We start from the raw sequence: 14,943 nt of genomic DNA on the forward strand, positions 1-14,943 counted from the left end.
AGTGAATGCGGGGTCCGGGGAGAGCGGATATAGTGAATGCGGGATCCGGGGAGAGCGGATATAGTGAATGCGGGGTCCGGGGAGAGCGGATATAGTGAATGCGGGGTCCGGGGAGAGCGGATATAATGAATGCGGGGTCCGGGGAGAGCGGATATAGTGAATGCGGGGTCCGGGGAGAGCGGATATAATGAATGCGGGGTCCGGGGAGAGCGGATATAGTGAATGCGGGGTCCGGGGAGAGCGGATATAATGAATGCGGGGTCCGGGGAGAGTGGATATAGTGAATGCAGGGTTTGGGGGGAGCAGATATAGTGAATGCGGGGTCCGGGGAGAGAGGATATAGTGAATGCGGGGTCCGGGGAGAGAGGATATAGTGAATGCGGGGTCCGGGGAGAGAGGATATAGTGAATGCGGGGTCCGGGGGGAGCAGATGTAGTGAATGCGTTCTCCGGGGTTTAGGAACACTAAGGTTGCCCACCCTGCTGTTCATTCACTTCTCATTGGCCGTCTTGTTTCTGTGAATTAGCGCTGTGTACATGGTGGCAGCCATTGTGAAGGTAAGTTGGAATACAGACTCCCCCCTCATCCAAGCAGCATCCTCCTCGGCAGGGAACGGCTGGCCTTCTTCTGTCTGATCGGATTGATGACTTTATTTATACATTTAGCGCTTCACCCATTCCGGGTTCTTCAATTATTTATTGTTTATTCTTATGTCGGTGTCACAGATTTGCATTTTTGTTTTAGGATATTTAACTAGTTGGAGGTAAACATGAAGAGCACATTTATGTTATATTCTATGGTTCTGGAAAAGATAATCATCTGTTGCGTGGAGACGGCCGCCATGCTGGTCGTGGGATCTCCGCTGTTCCTTCCGTGCATTTTTTTTCTTTTTTTGGCTGAAATGGGGCCACAGAAATGAAGATGATTGTGAAAGCTGAAAAAGCAGAAATGTATAGAAATGTTGAATTGTAAGAGATCTGTAAATAGGATATTTACCAGTGGTCCTCAAACTGCGGCCCTGGGGCCAGATGTGGCCCTATGTTTACCTTTATCCAGCCCTTGAGGCATAATTCCTGCCACTGATACCAACAATGGGGCACTATTCTCCCACTGACACCAACAATGGGGTATAATTCCTGCCACTGACACCAATAATGGGGCACTATTCCTCCCACTGACACCAACAATGGGGTATAATTCCTGCCACTGACACCAATGATGGGGCACTATTCCTCCCACTGACACCAATGATGGGGCACTTTTCCTCCCACTGACACCAACAATGGGGTATAATTCCTCCCACTGACACCAATGATGGGGCACTATTCCTCCCACTGACACCAATGATGGGGCGCTATTCCTCCCACTGACACCAATGATGGGGCACTATTCCTCCCACTGACACCAATGATGGGGCACTATTCCTCCCACTGACACCGACAATGGGGCACTATTCCTCCCACTGACAACAATGATGGGGCACTATTCCTCCCACTGACACCAATGATGGGGCACTATTCCTCCCACTGACACCAATGATGGGGCACTATTCCTCCCACTGACACCAACAATGGGACACAATTCTCCCACTGACACCAACTATTTCTCCCCTTAATATCAAAGATTGAGCATTTTTTACTCCCAATGACCACAGTCCGGCCCCCTAAAATCTGTAGGACAGTAAACCGGACCTTTCTTTAGAAAGTTTTGAGACCCCTGATCAGGGGCGGACTGACCATTCAGGCACTTGGGCACTGCCCGAGGGCCAAGGGACAGTAGGGGGCCCCATGAGATGCCCCTAGTACCCTTCATAGGCTTTTTTGGGTGTGGTTTGAGTGTGGGTGAGGACACAGGGGCCACATGATCACCTATTGCCCGGGGGCCCCGTGAGTTGTCAGTCCGCCCCTGATATATACCATCACTAAGTATACGGTGTGTGAAGATTAGTTGGCTGATGGTAAAATGAAGAACAAAGAGAGAGATTCGTCTTTGATTTTGTTTTTCCAGCAGAATACAGATTTATAAGATCACTCAGAGATATTCTAATACATTGACATCGGTTTTTAGGAAGGAACCTGCAACTGGCCTACTATGTGCAAACAAGAACCCCAGGTCTGGATATTTTATACATGGTTACATTGTTTCAGCTTGAGCCTACTATGTATATACCAGACCTATGGGATCCTCTAGAACAGGGGTCTCCAAACTATGGCTCAGGGGCTGAATACGGCCCTTTGCACACTTTTATCCAGCCCTTGGGTCACTATTCCTCCCACTGACACCAATGATGGGTCACTATTCCTCCCACTGACACCAATGATGGGGCACTATTCCCCCCACTGACACCAATGATGGGGCACTATTCCTCCCACTGACACCAATGATGGGGCACTATTCCTCCCACTGATACCAATGATGGGGCACTATTCCTCCCACTGACACCAATGATGGGACACTATTCCTCCCACTGACACCAATGATGGGGCACTATTCCTCCCACTGACACCAATGATGGGGCACTATTCCTCCCACTGACACCAATGATGGGACACTATTCCTCCCACTGACACCAATGATGGGGCACTATTCCTCCCACTGACACCAATGATAGGACACTATTCCTCCCACTGATACCAATGATGGGACACTATTCCTCCCACTGACACCAATGATGGGGCACTATTCCTCCCACTGACACCAATGATGGGGCACTATTCCTCCCACTGATACCAATGACGGGGCACTATTCCTCCCACTGATACCAACAATGGGGCACTATTCCTCCCACTGATACCAATGATGAGGCACTATTCCTCCCACTGATACCAATGATGGGGCACTATTCCTCCCACTGATACCAATGATGAGGCACTATTCCTCCCCCTGACACCAATGATGGGGCACTATTCCTCCCACTGACACCAATGATGGGGCACTATTCCTCCCACTGACACCAATGATGGGGCACTATTCCCCCCACTGACACCAATGATGGGGCACTATTCCTCCCACTGACACCAATGATGGGACACTATTCCTCCCACTGACACCAATGATGGGGCACTATTCCTCCCACTGACACCAATGATGGGACACTATTCCTCCCACTGACACCAATGATGGGTCACTATTCCTCCCACTGACACCAATGATGGGTCACTATTCCTCCCCCTGACACCAATGATGGGGCACTATTCCTCCCACTGACACCAATAATGGGGCACTATTCCTCCCACTGACACCAATGATGGGGCACTATTCCTCCCACTGACACCAATAATGGGGCACTATTCCTCCCACTGACACCAATGATGGGTCACTATTCCTCTCACTGACACCAATGATGGGGCACTATTCCTCCCACTGACACCAATGATGGGTCACTATTCCTCCCACTGATACCAATGATGGGACACTATTCCTCCCACTGACACCAATGATGGGGCACTATTCCTCCCACTGATACCAATGATGGGGCACTATTCCTCCCACTGACACCAATGATGGGGCACTATTCCTCCCACTGATACCAATGATGGGACACTATTCCTCCCACTGACACCAATGATGGGGCACTATTCCTCCCACTGATACCAATGATGGGACACTATTCCTCCCACTGACACCAATGATGGGGCACTATTCCTGCCACTGATACCAATGATGGGGCACTATTCCTCCCACTGACACCAATGATGGGGCACTATTCCTCCCACTGATACCAATGATGGGGCACTATTCCTCCCACTGATACCAATGATGGGGCACTATTTCTCCCACTGATACCAATGATGGGGCACTATTCCTCCCACTGACACCAATGATGGGGCACTATTCTTCCCACTGACACCAATGATGGGGCACTATTCCTCCCACTGACACCAATGATGGGGCACTATTCCTCCCCCTGACACCAATGATGGGGCACTATTCCTCCCACTGACACCAATGATGGGTCACTATTCCTCCCCCTGACACCAATGATGGGGCACTATTCCTCCCACTGACACCAATGATGGGGCACTATTCCCCCCACTGACACCAATGATGGGGCACTATTCCTCCCACTGATACCAATGATGGGGCACTATTCCTCCCACTGACACCAATGATGGGACACTATTCCTCCCACTGACACCAATGATGGGGCACTATTCCTCCCACTGACACCAATGATGGGGCACTATTCCTCCCACTGACACCAATGATGGGACACTATTCCTCCCACTGACACCAATGATGGGGCACTATTCCTCCCACTGACACCAATGATGGGACACTATTCCTCCCACTGATACCAATGATGGGACACTATTCCTCCCACTGACACCAATGATGGGGCACTATTCCTCTCATGCTATACTTGGACAGAGGGGTGGCTGTGGATGTGGTATATTTGGACAGAGCGGTGGCGGTGGATGTGGAATACTTGGACAAAGGGGTGGCGGTGGACGTGGTATATTTGGACAGGGGGGTGGCGGTGGACGTGGTATACTTGGACAAAGGGGTGGCTGTGGACATGGTATACTTGGACAGAGGGGTGGCGGTGGACGTGGTATACTTGGACAGAGGGGTGGCGGTGAACGTGGTATACTTAGACAGAGGGGTGGCGGTGGACTTGGTATACTTTGGACAGAGGGGTGGTGGTGGACGTGGTATACTTGGACAGAGGGGTGACTGTGGATGTGGTATACTTGGACAGAGGGGTGGCGGTGGACATGGTATACTTGGACAGAGGGGTGGCTGTGGACATGGTTTGTCTCGACAGAGGGGTGGCTGTGGACGTGGTATAGTCGGACAGAGGGGTGGTGGTGGACGTGGTATACTTGGACAGAGGGGTGGCTGTGGACATGGTATACTTGGACAGAGGGGTGGCGGTGGACGTGGTATACTTGGACAGAGGGGTGGCTGTGGACGTGGTATACTTGGACAGAGGGGTGGCGGTGGACGTGGTATACTTGGACAGAGGGGTGGCTGTGGACGTGGTATACTTGGACAGAGGGGTGGCGGTGGACGTGGTATACTTGGACAGAGGGGTGGCGGTGGACGTGGTATACTTGGACAGAGGGGTGGCTGTGGACGTGGTATACTTGGACAGAGGGGTGGCGGGGGACGTGGTATACTTGGACAGAGGGGTGGCGGTGGACGTGGTATACTTGGACAGAGGGGTGGCTGTGGACGTGGTATACTTGGACAGAGGGGTGGCAGTGGACGTGGTATACTTGGACAGAGGGGTGGCGGTGGACGTGGTATACTTGGACAGAGGGGTGGCTGTGGACGTGGTATACTTGGACAGAGGGGTGGCGGTGGACGTGGTATACTTGGACAGAGGGGTGGCTGTGGACGTGGTATACTTGGACAGAGGGGTGGCAGTGGACGTGGTATACTTGGACAGAGGGGTGGCGGTGGACGTGGTATACTTGGACAGAGGGGTGGCTGTGGACGTGGTATACTTGGACAGAGGGGTGGCGGGGGACGTGGTATACTTGGACAGAGGGGTGGCGGTGGACGTGGTATACTTGGACAGAGGGGTGGCTGTGGACGTGGTATACTTGGACAGAGGGGTGGCAGTGGACGTGGTATACTTGGACAGAGGGGTGGCGGTGGACGTGGTATACTTGGACAGAGGGGTGGCTGTGGACGTGGTATACTTGGACAGAGGGGTGGCGGGGGACGTGGTATACTTGGACAGAGGGGTGGCGGGGGACGTGGTATACTTGGACAGAGGGGTGGCGGTGGACGTGGTATACTTGGACAGAGGGGTGGCGGTGGACGTGGTATACTTGGACAGGGGGGTGGCAGTGGACGTGGTATACTTGGACAGAGGGGTGGCAGTGGACGTGGTATACTTGGACAGAGGGGTGGCTGTGGACGTGGTATACTTGGACAGAGGGGTGCCTGTGGACGTGGTATACTTGGACAGAGGGGTGGCAGTGGACGTGGTATACTTGGACAGAGGGGTGGCGGTGGACGTGGTATACTTGGACAGAGGGGTGGCTGTGAACAATCTGTATGTAAATGGATAGAAAACTGGCTAAAAAATGTATTCATACAGTACAGTAGTGGTTAATGATTCATACTCTGAATGGTCTAGGGGTGTCAGTGGGGTACCCCAAGGTTCAGTGTTATTAGTGGGGTACTCCAAGGTTCAGTGTGATTAGTGGGGTACCCCAAGGTTCAGTGTGATTAGTAGGGTACCCCGATGTTTAGGGTTATTAGTGGGGTACACCAAGTTTCAGTGTTATTAGTGGGGTACCCCAAGGTTCAGTGTGATTAGTGGGGTACCCCAAGGTTCAGTGTGATTAGTAGGGTACCCCGATGTTTAGGGTTATTAGTGGGGTACACCAAGTTTCAGTGTTATTAGTGGGGTACCCCAAGGTTCAGTTTGATTAGTGGTGTACCCCAAGGTGCAGTGTGATTTGTGGTGTACCCCAAGGTGCAGTTTGATTAGTGGTGTGCCCCAAGGTGCAGTGTGATTAGTGGTGTACCCCAAGGTTCAGTGTTAGTGGGGGACCCCAAGGATCAGTGTCGGGACCCTTACTTTGTAATCTATATACATGATATGGGGTCGGGGATCTCAGTCTTTGCAGATGACACCAAGCTGTGCAGGGGAATAACGTCCAACTTACAAGCCGACCTCAATGCTCTGTGTAATTGGGGGACTATGGGGCCAATGAGGCTCAATGTTGATAAATGTAAGCTTCTGCACTTGGGGGCTAAGAATATGCATCATACATACTAGGGGGGTACAACTGGGGGGTCAATGGTGGAGAAGGATCTGGGGAGGGTCAATGGAAGAGAAGGATCTGGGGAGGTCAATGGTGGAGAAAGATCTGGGGGAATTAATGATGGAGAAGGATCTGGGGGGGTCAATGGTGGAGAAGGATCTGGGGGTTCTAGTAGATCCCAAGCTTAATAATGACATGCAATGCCAAGCTGCGGGTTCTAAAGCGAGCAAAATCCTCTCTTGTATTAGGAGAGGTATAGACTCCAGAGAGAGAAAGATATGCAGGTCAGTATATGCTTCCCAGTCTAAGTCTTGGAGAGCAGCTCTCAGCCTTGGAAAATTAGCTCTCTTAAAGTTGAGCGTTTTTATTTGTCCCGTATGTGCTCGCTGTTTACAGCTAACAATAAATGAAATCATGTTATGGTCACTGCTACCCAGATGTCCTTTTATATAGACATTCTGCATTCTGTACATAGCATCCTCCTGAACTCTGCACTCTCTACATAGCACCCTCCTGAACTCTGCACTCTCTATGTAGCACCCACCTGAACTCTGCACTCTACGTAGCACCCTCCTGAACTCTGCACTCTCTACGTAGCACCCACCTGAACTCTGCACTTTGTACGTAGCACCCTCCTGAACTCTGCACTCTCTACGTAGCACCTCTCTGAACTCTGCACTCTACGTAGCACCCTCCTGAACTCTGCATTCTCTACGTAGCACCCTCCTGAACTCTGCACTCTCTACGTAGCACCTCCCTGAACTCTGCACTCTACGTAGCACCCTCCTGAACTCTGCACTCTCTACGTAGCACCCTCCTGAACTCTGCACTCTCTATGTAGCACCCTCCTGAACTCTGCACTTTGTACGTAGCACCCTCCTGAACTCTGCACTCTCTACGTAGCACCTTCCTGAACTCTGCACTCTCTACATAGCACCCTCCTGAACTCTGCACTCTCTACGTAGCACCTTCCTGAACTCTGCACTCTCTACATAGCACCTTCCTGAACTCTGCACTCTCTACGTAGCACCCTCCTGAACTCTGCACTCTCTACGTAGCACCTACCTGAACTCTGCACTCTCTACGTAGCACCTTCCTGAACTCTGCACTCTCTACATAGCACCCTCCTGAACTCTGCACTCTCTACGTAGCACCTTCCTGAACTCTGCACTCTCTACATAGCACCTTCCTGAACTCTGCACTCTCTACGTAGCACCCTCCTGAACTCTGCACTCTCTACGTAGCATCCTCCTGAACTCTGCACTCTCTACGTAGCACCCTCCTGAACTCTGCACTCTCTACATAGCACCCTCCTGAACTCTGCACTCTCTACATAGCACCCTCCTGAACTCTGCACTCTCTACGTAGCACCCTCCTGAACTCTGCACTCTCTACGTAGCATCCTCCTGAACTCTGCACTCTCTACATAGCACCTTCCTGAACTCTGCACTCTCTACGTAGCACCCTCCTGAACTCTGCACTCTCTATGTAGCACCCTCCTGAACTCTGCACTTTTTACGTAGCACCCTCCTGAACTCTGCACTCTCTACGTAGCACCTTCCTGAACTCTGCACTCTCTACATAGCACCCTCCTGAACTCTGCACTCTCTACGTAGCACCTTCCTGAACTCTGCACTCTCTACGTAGCACCCTCCTGAACTCTGCACTCTCTACGTAGCATCCTCCTGAACTCTGCACTTTGTACGTAGCACCCTCCTGAACTCTGCACTCTCTACGTAGCATCCTCCTGAACTCTGCACTCTCTACGTAGCATCCTCCTTAACTCTGCACTTTGTACATAGCAAACGCCTAGTATTTAATGCCCCTTTAAGAACTCCTCGCACCCATTTTCTGTGGAAGGAAAGGGGGTGGGGGGAGTGGTTGTGTTCCTGCATCTATTCTCCGAGACAAAAAGCCCTGAAATTAAAATACAAAAGGTAGTCAAACATAAAGTTATACATAAATGTAGAAGGTGTTCTTGTGCTTTTGGGCCTTTCATTCTCTAAATCGATTTACTGGTCAGCTGTGATCTGTGCAATAGTTTGGAATAAGCGTCGTGTTCAGTATGTAGTTAGAAATAGCAATGTAAAGGGCTGGCTGAGGGAACATTTTGTGAAAAACAAGAATCTTGATGGACATTTTGATGGAAAATGAATTTCTTATACTAGTTCTCATTACTCATTGAGAAAACCAAAAAAAGAAAAAAACAAAATCAGGGTGGAGATATCTTTTTTCACACCTTCACTGGAGGCGTCTCTCTGAAGCCCTCTAATGGGCTCGGTTACGAATGGGATCCTCCCCCACTCATATCTGTCAATTTTTTGAGGCATTTGAAGAGTATTTCTTATCAGTGATAACGACTCATTACATTTAGTTTCAATAAATAATTGTCTGTTTTAGATCATTTAGGTCATACATTTGTTTTTACTGTATATACAATCTATATTATATCACTATAGAGGTGATATTCATAAATAACATTTATTACCTTGATTTATGTATCCGTTATGCAGTTGAATTGGAGGTAGGTGGGGAGTGCGTACATTGCCTGGAGTACATGAAGCTGCATGCTGAGGACATTGCTGGAGGCTGTATTGTCTGAAAACGGCAGTTTTGGTCGTCCACCAAAATATAAGTATTCAGAATATTGTATTGAAGGGTAGGGGCGTATTTATTGTGAAGCAAACAAGGCTTCTGCCTTGGGTGGCATTTTTCAGGGGGGCGGCGCCGCCTCCCTGGCAGAAGGGACACAGAGGAACCGTTATGTAGGCTTGCAGCAGTCTCTACATACATGGGAATGGGTCCGATCTGCTGGAGGACGGGTGGAGAGGGTGTCCAGTGTACTACTCTATAGAGATGGACGCAGCTCAACCGACCCCAGGAGTCCAATGTTAAGGAATGTTAAAGAATGGCCTCAGCCACTGTTCTGGCCACGCCCTCTGATGTGTTTCTCCCCGCCCACCTGGGGCTTGGTTACAGAGGTTGGTCGGGTGCAGGGGCGGACTGACCAATCGAGCACTCGGGCGCTGTCCGAGGGCCCGGGGTCAGTAGGGGGGCCCATGAAATGCCCCTGGTACCTTTTATAGGCTTTTTTGGGTGTGCTTTGAGTGTGGTCAAGGACACAGGGGCCCCATGATCCTCTATTGCCCGGGAGCCCCATGAGTTGTCAGTCCGCCCCTGGTTGGGTGATCCTTTTCCTTCCATCCACAGCTTGGAGCGGAGCCATACGGTATACTTTTCATAGCGTCCTACTCTAGTCTCGAGTCGTTTCCGGCTAGATCTCTGGCAGATGCCATGCCGCAATGTGGGTGGGATTTTCCTTCTTCTGGCTTCCAACCAATTCGCTATTGCCACTGACTCTGGGCCCAGCTAGGCCCACTCTGCCTGTCTGCCAAGCGAGAAAAGCCGGCTCCTCCCTTCTTTTATCCGGCAACACCCCCCGGGATCACTGAGCGACCTAGGGCGGGGCCTCCTCTCCTTCAGCAAGCTCCTCCTCCTGACCGGTGATTGACAGACAGATATTCAGGGCACGCACACAGGCCAGAGCCTAGAGAGAGAAAGGAGGAGCCCATAGGCTGGACGAGGAAGGAGCCTTTGCTGATCGGTGATGGCGAGTGCTGCCTGGGAGCGGCCAGAGTTCAGCTCAGCCCATTGAGAGTGCAGGGATCCAGGTAGAGTGGAGCGGAGGGACGGGTGCCATCTGTGGATGGGAGAGAGCCCGGCCTGAGGGGGGGAGGGAGATACTGGCTGGTCATGGTGTTTCGAGTGCTGCATGGGATCTGTAGGATGGAAATGGAAGCAGTGCTGCATTGCACAGCTCCTCCAGGGCAGGCATGTTGATGATGCACCACAGAACTAGCACCTCCTCATGGCCATCTGCAGTGACTTGGCTGCCATCCTGTGAGACAAATTAGATGGGGGGGTGGGGATGGGGCACCCAATTTTAGTCTTGCCTGGGGCAGCACAAAACCAAAATACACCACCGTTGAAGGGACTGTTCAATATAGCAAAGTATCAGGCGCTACTACCCCACAGAATAACAAAGGTCCTTCTATCCCAAGGAGTGCGCGATCCTCAAATGCATGGATGCAAACAATATCTTCCAAACAAACCATCTGCACTTCCGTTCATTGGTCATAACATCTTCAATGTATCGATAGATCCACAGTGTACATGTCTAATACAGCAAGCTGACGCGTTTCTGCCTAACCGGCCTTAGTCATAACATGGCATGGACATGTACACTGTGGATCTATTACTAAATTGTAGATTTTATGAGGAATGAACGAAGGTGCACATCAATTGTTGGGAAGATATTGGAGATATATCAAGGGATTATTCTTGGGTTTTTGGGGTTTTTTTTTCGTTTGGGGGGGGAGAAACTGTGTCATTTTAATGTTACATTGTATAGCCTTGGCTTGTGGAGCCTGGCGGTACTTCATAGTTAGATTTGGTTCCATACTCACTTCAGCCCTAGGGCCATGCCAAGAATCATGTTTGAGAGGTCTCAAGCCTTGCCCACAGGGGGTCCTGACAAACACCTGAGGCCCCTGAGAGATAGGGGCCCGGGTTACTAGTGCCGTGCACCCAAGGCAACCTTTCCTATCACCACATCCAGGCCACCACTCATTCCCAACCAGAATTGGTTGTAGTGCACACCCTCCCAGGTATTGGCTGTACTGTAACCACTTATGAAGATGACACCACCAGTCCAGGATTCATGGCGGGATACTTTGCAGCTGAATGAAGGCTGAAAATAAACAAATCAGGGTGAAGATATCTGTTTGCATGGCTTTGCTCTAAATCTGAAGACATCTAATGGATGGGCCAGGGGCGGACTGACCATTTGGAAACTCAGGCACTGCCCGAGGGCCCGGGGTCGGTAGGGGGCCCCATGAGATGCCCCTGGTATCTTTTTCATAGGCTTTTTTGAGTTTGGGCAAGGACACATGGGCCCTATGATCCCCTATTGCTCGGGGGCCCCATGAGTTGTCAGTCCGCCCCTGATTGGGACTATCCCCACTTTTATTGTTAATTCGTTATGCATTGGAATGAGAATTATGATCGGTGATAATGACCCTTTCAAGGTGTTAAAATGTATTTTCAATAAATTATTGTAGGCTGATTTAGGTAATTTAAAATAAAATGTTCCCTAATTGATAATAGACGTGTCATCGCGATAGAGGTGACATAATGTAAAGAGAATGTTACCCTAAATCTTTATTGTTTTCTATGTCTGTGTTTTATAAATCATAGTCTCTATCATTTTCATGTACATCTTCCATCTGAGGTACCTGGCTGATCCCGTCATTCACCTGCCAGCTGATCTGTGTTAGGTGGTCAGTTTTCATCCTTTGGCTGACCATTTAGAGGTACAGGACACTGTGCAGACACACAGCACTCCTGCATTGGGTAGTGTGTTCAGCCACCAAGCCCCCCGACTAATCACAGCCTGCCTCTGGCACACCCCCACCTTATCACAGCTTTCCTCTGACATGCCCCCCTGCCTAATCACAGCCTGCCCCTGCTACACCCCCCCATCTAATCACAGCCTGCCTCTGGCACACCCCTCCTTCCCAATCAAAGCCTGCCCCTGGCCCACCCCCACTTAATCACAGCCTTCCTCTGGCATATACCCCCGCTTATCACACCCTGCCCCTGTTACACCCCCCCATCTAATCAAAGCCTGCCTCTGGCATACCCCCGCCTTATCACAGCCTTCCTCTGACATGCCCCCCTGCCTAATCACAGCCTGCCCCTGCTACACCCCCCCCATCTAATCACAGCCTGTCTCTGGCACACCCCCCCTTCCCAATCAAAGCCTGCCTCTGCTACACCCCCCCATCTAATCAAAGCCTGTCTCTGGCCCACCCTCGCCTTATTACAGCCTTCCTCTGACATGCCCTCTGCCTAATCACAGCCTGCCCCTGTTACACCCCCCCATCTAATCACAGCCTTCCTCTGACATACACCCCTGCCTTATCACAGCCTTCCTCTGACATATACCCCTGCCCAGGGGCGGACTGACAACTCATGGGGCCCCCGGGCAATTGGGGATCATGGGGCCCCTGTGTCCTCACCCACACTCAAAAAAAGCCTATAAAAGGTACCAGGGGCATTTCATGGGGCCCCCTACTGTCCCCGGGCCCTCGGGCAGTGCCCGAGTGCTCAAATGGTCAGTCTCCCCCTGCCCCTGCCTAATCACAGCCTGCCCCTGCTACACCCCCCATCTAATCACAGCCTGCCTCTAGCACACCCCCACCTTATCACAGCCTTCCTCTGACATACACCCCTGCCTAATCACATCCTGCCCCTACTACACCCCCCCATCTAATCACAGCCTTCCTCTGACATACACCTCTGCCTACTCACAGCCTGCCCCTGCTACACCCCCCCATCTAATCACAGCCTGTCTCTGGCAAACCCCCCTTCCCAATCAAAGCCTGCTTCTGGCCCACCCCCGCCCAATCACTGCCTGCCCGTGTTACACTCCCCCATCTAATCACAGCCTTCCTCTGGCATATACCTCTGCCTAATCACAGCCTGCCCCTGCTTCACCCCCCCCCATCTAATCACAGCCTGTGTCTGGCACCCCCCCTTCCTAATCAAAGCCTGCTTCTGGCCCACCCCCGCCCAATCACAGCCTGGCCGTGTTACACTCCCCCATCTATTCACAGCCTGTCTCTGGCACACCTCCCCCTTTCCAATCAAAGCCTGCCTCTGGCCCACCCCCGCCTAATCACAGCATTCTTCTGGCATACACTCCTGCCTAATCACAGCCTGCCCCTGCTACACCCCCCGCCTAATCACAGCCTGCCCCTGCTACACTCCCCGCCTAATCACAGCCTGCCCCTGCTACACCCCCCTGCCTAATCACAGCCTACCCCTGCTACACCCCCCGCCTAATCACAGCCTGCCCCTGCTACACCCCCCGCCTAATCACAGCCTGCCCCTGCTACACCCCCCGCCTAATCACAGCCTGCCCCTGCTACACCCCCCTGCCTAATCACAGCCTACCCCTGCTACACCCCCCGCCTAATCACAGCCTGCCCCTGCTACACCCCCCGCCTAATCACAGCCTGCCCCTGCTACACCCCCCTGCCTAATCACAGCCTACCCCTGCTACACCCCCCTGCCTAATCACAGCCTGCCCCTGCTACACCCCCCGCCTAATCACAGCCTGCCCCTGCTACACCCCCCGCCTAATCACAGCCTGCCCCTGCTACACCCCCCGCCTAATCACAGCCTGCCCCTGCTACACCCCCCGCCTAATCTCAGCCTGCCCCTGCTACACCCCCCCGCCTAATCACAGCCTGCCCCTGCTACACCCCCCGCCTAATCTCAGCCTGCCCCTGCTACACCCCCCCGCCTAATCTCAGCCTGCCCCTGCTACACCCCCCCATCTAATCACAGCCTGTCTCTAGCAAACCCCCCTTCCTAATCAAAGCCTGCTTCTGGCCCACCCCCGCCTAATCACAGCCTTCCTCTGGCATACCCCCCCCCCCCACTAAAGGGGTGCTACACTTAAATACACTTATTTGGCTCATGATTTTCAACAATCTCTATTTCGGCAATGGAGAATGATATTTTTGGACGCTATTTATCCAACTGTTTTTGATCTGTCGGCGCGGTTTCTGTTTACTTCTAGCTGGCAGATGGGGCAGCCATGCCCTCATGAAGGTAGGTACCGCAATACTTATCCTATCACTGACAGACACTCGCCACTTTAATTCTGGAGTCGCTGCATTCGCCGACTTTTGTTTTTTTCACAGACTGACTGATGGTTACAGATTAAAGATCACTGAGGAAGAGAAATGTTTTGTAGATGTGAGGGTTTCGGTTACACAAACCATCTTCTTTGTAATGTGGTATGCCACTGTGTCCTAGAAAAGTCCCGTCCTTTGAAGTCACCGCAGAGCGCGCTTTTTTTACCGGTTTACTTTTTGCTTGTCTGAAAATGAAAAACAACTCGCAGTTCCTTGAGTGTGACGAGTCGGATTTTAAAGGCTTCGGCTCTGTGCACTTATTATTTTCTTGCCTGACAGCGTTCCAGGTGGGTGTTACTTGAAACTGGCCGCTAAAAACTGAGGAGAGAATGAAAAAAAGTAGAGTGACACCGGCAAAGCCATACAGACCGCACCGGATCTGAGGAGGAACGCTTGGGAGGCCAGGTGCAGAAAAGTAGATGTAGTTTTCCTTTAAAGTGGTTGTCAAC

Source organism: Staurois parvus, unplaced genomic scaffold (genome assembly GCF_062004578.1).
Source record: "Staurois parvus isolate SC_StPar_1 unplaced genomic scaffold, SC_StPar_1.0 ptg001575l, whole genome shotgun sequence".
NCBI classification, from domain to species: domain Eukaryota; kingdom Metazoa; phylum Chordata; class Amphibia; order Anura; family Ranidae; genus Staurois; species Staurois parvus.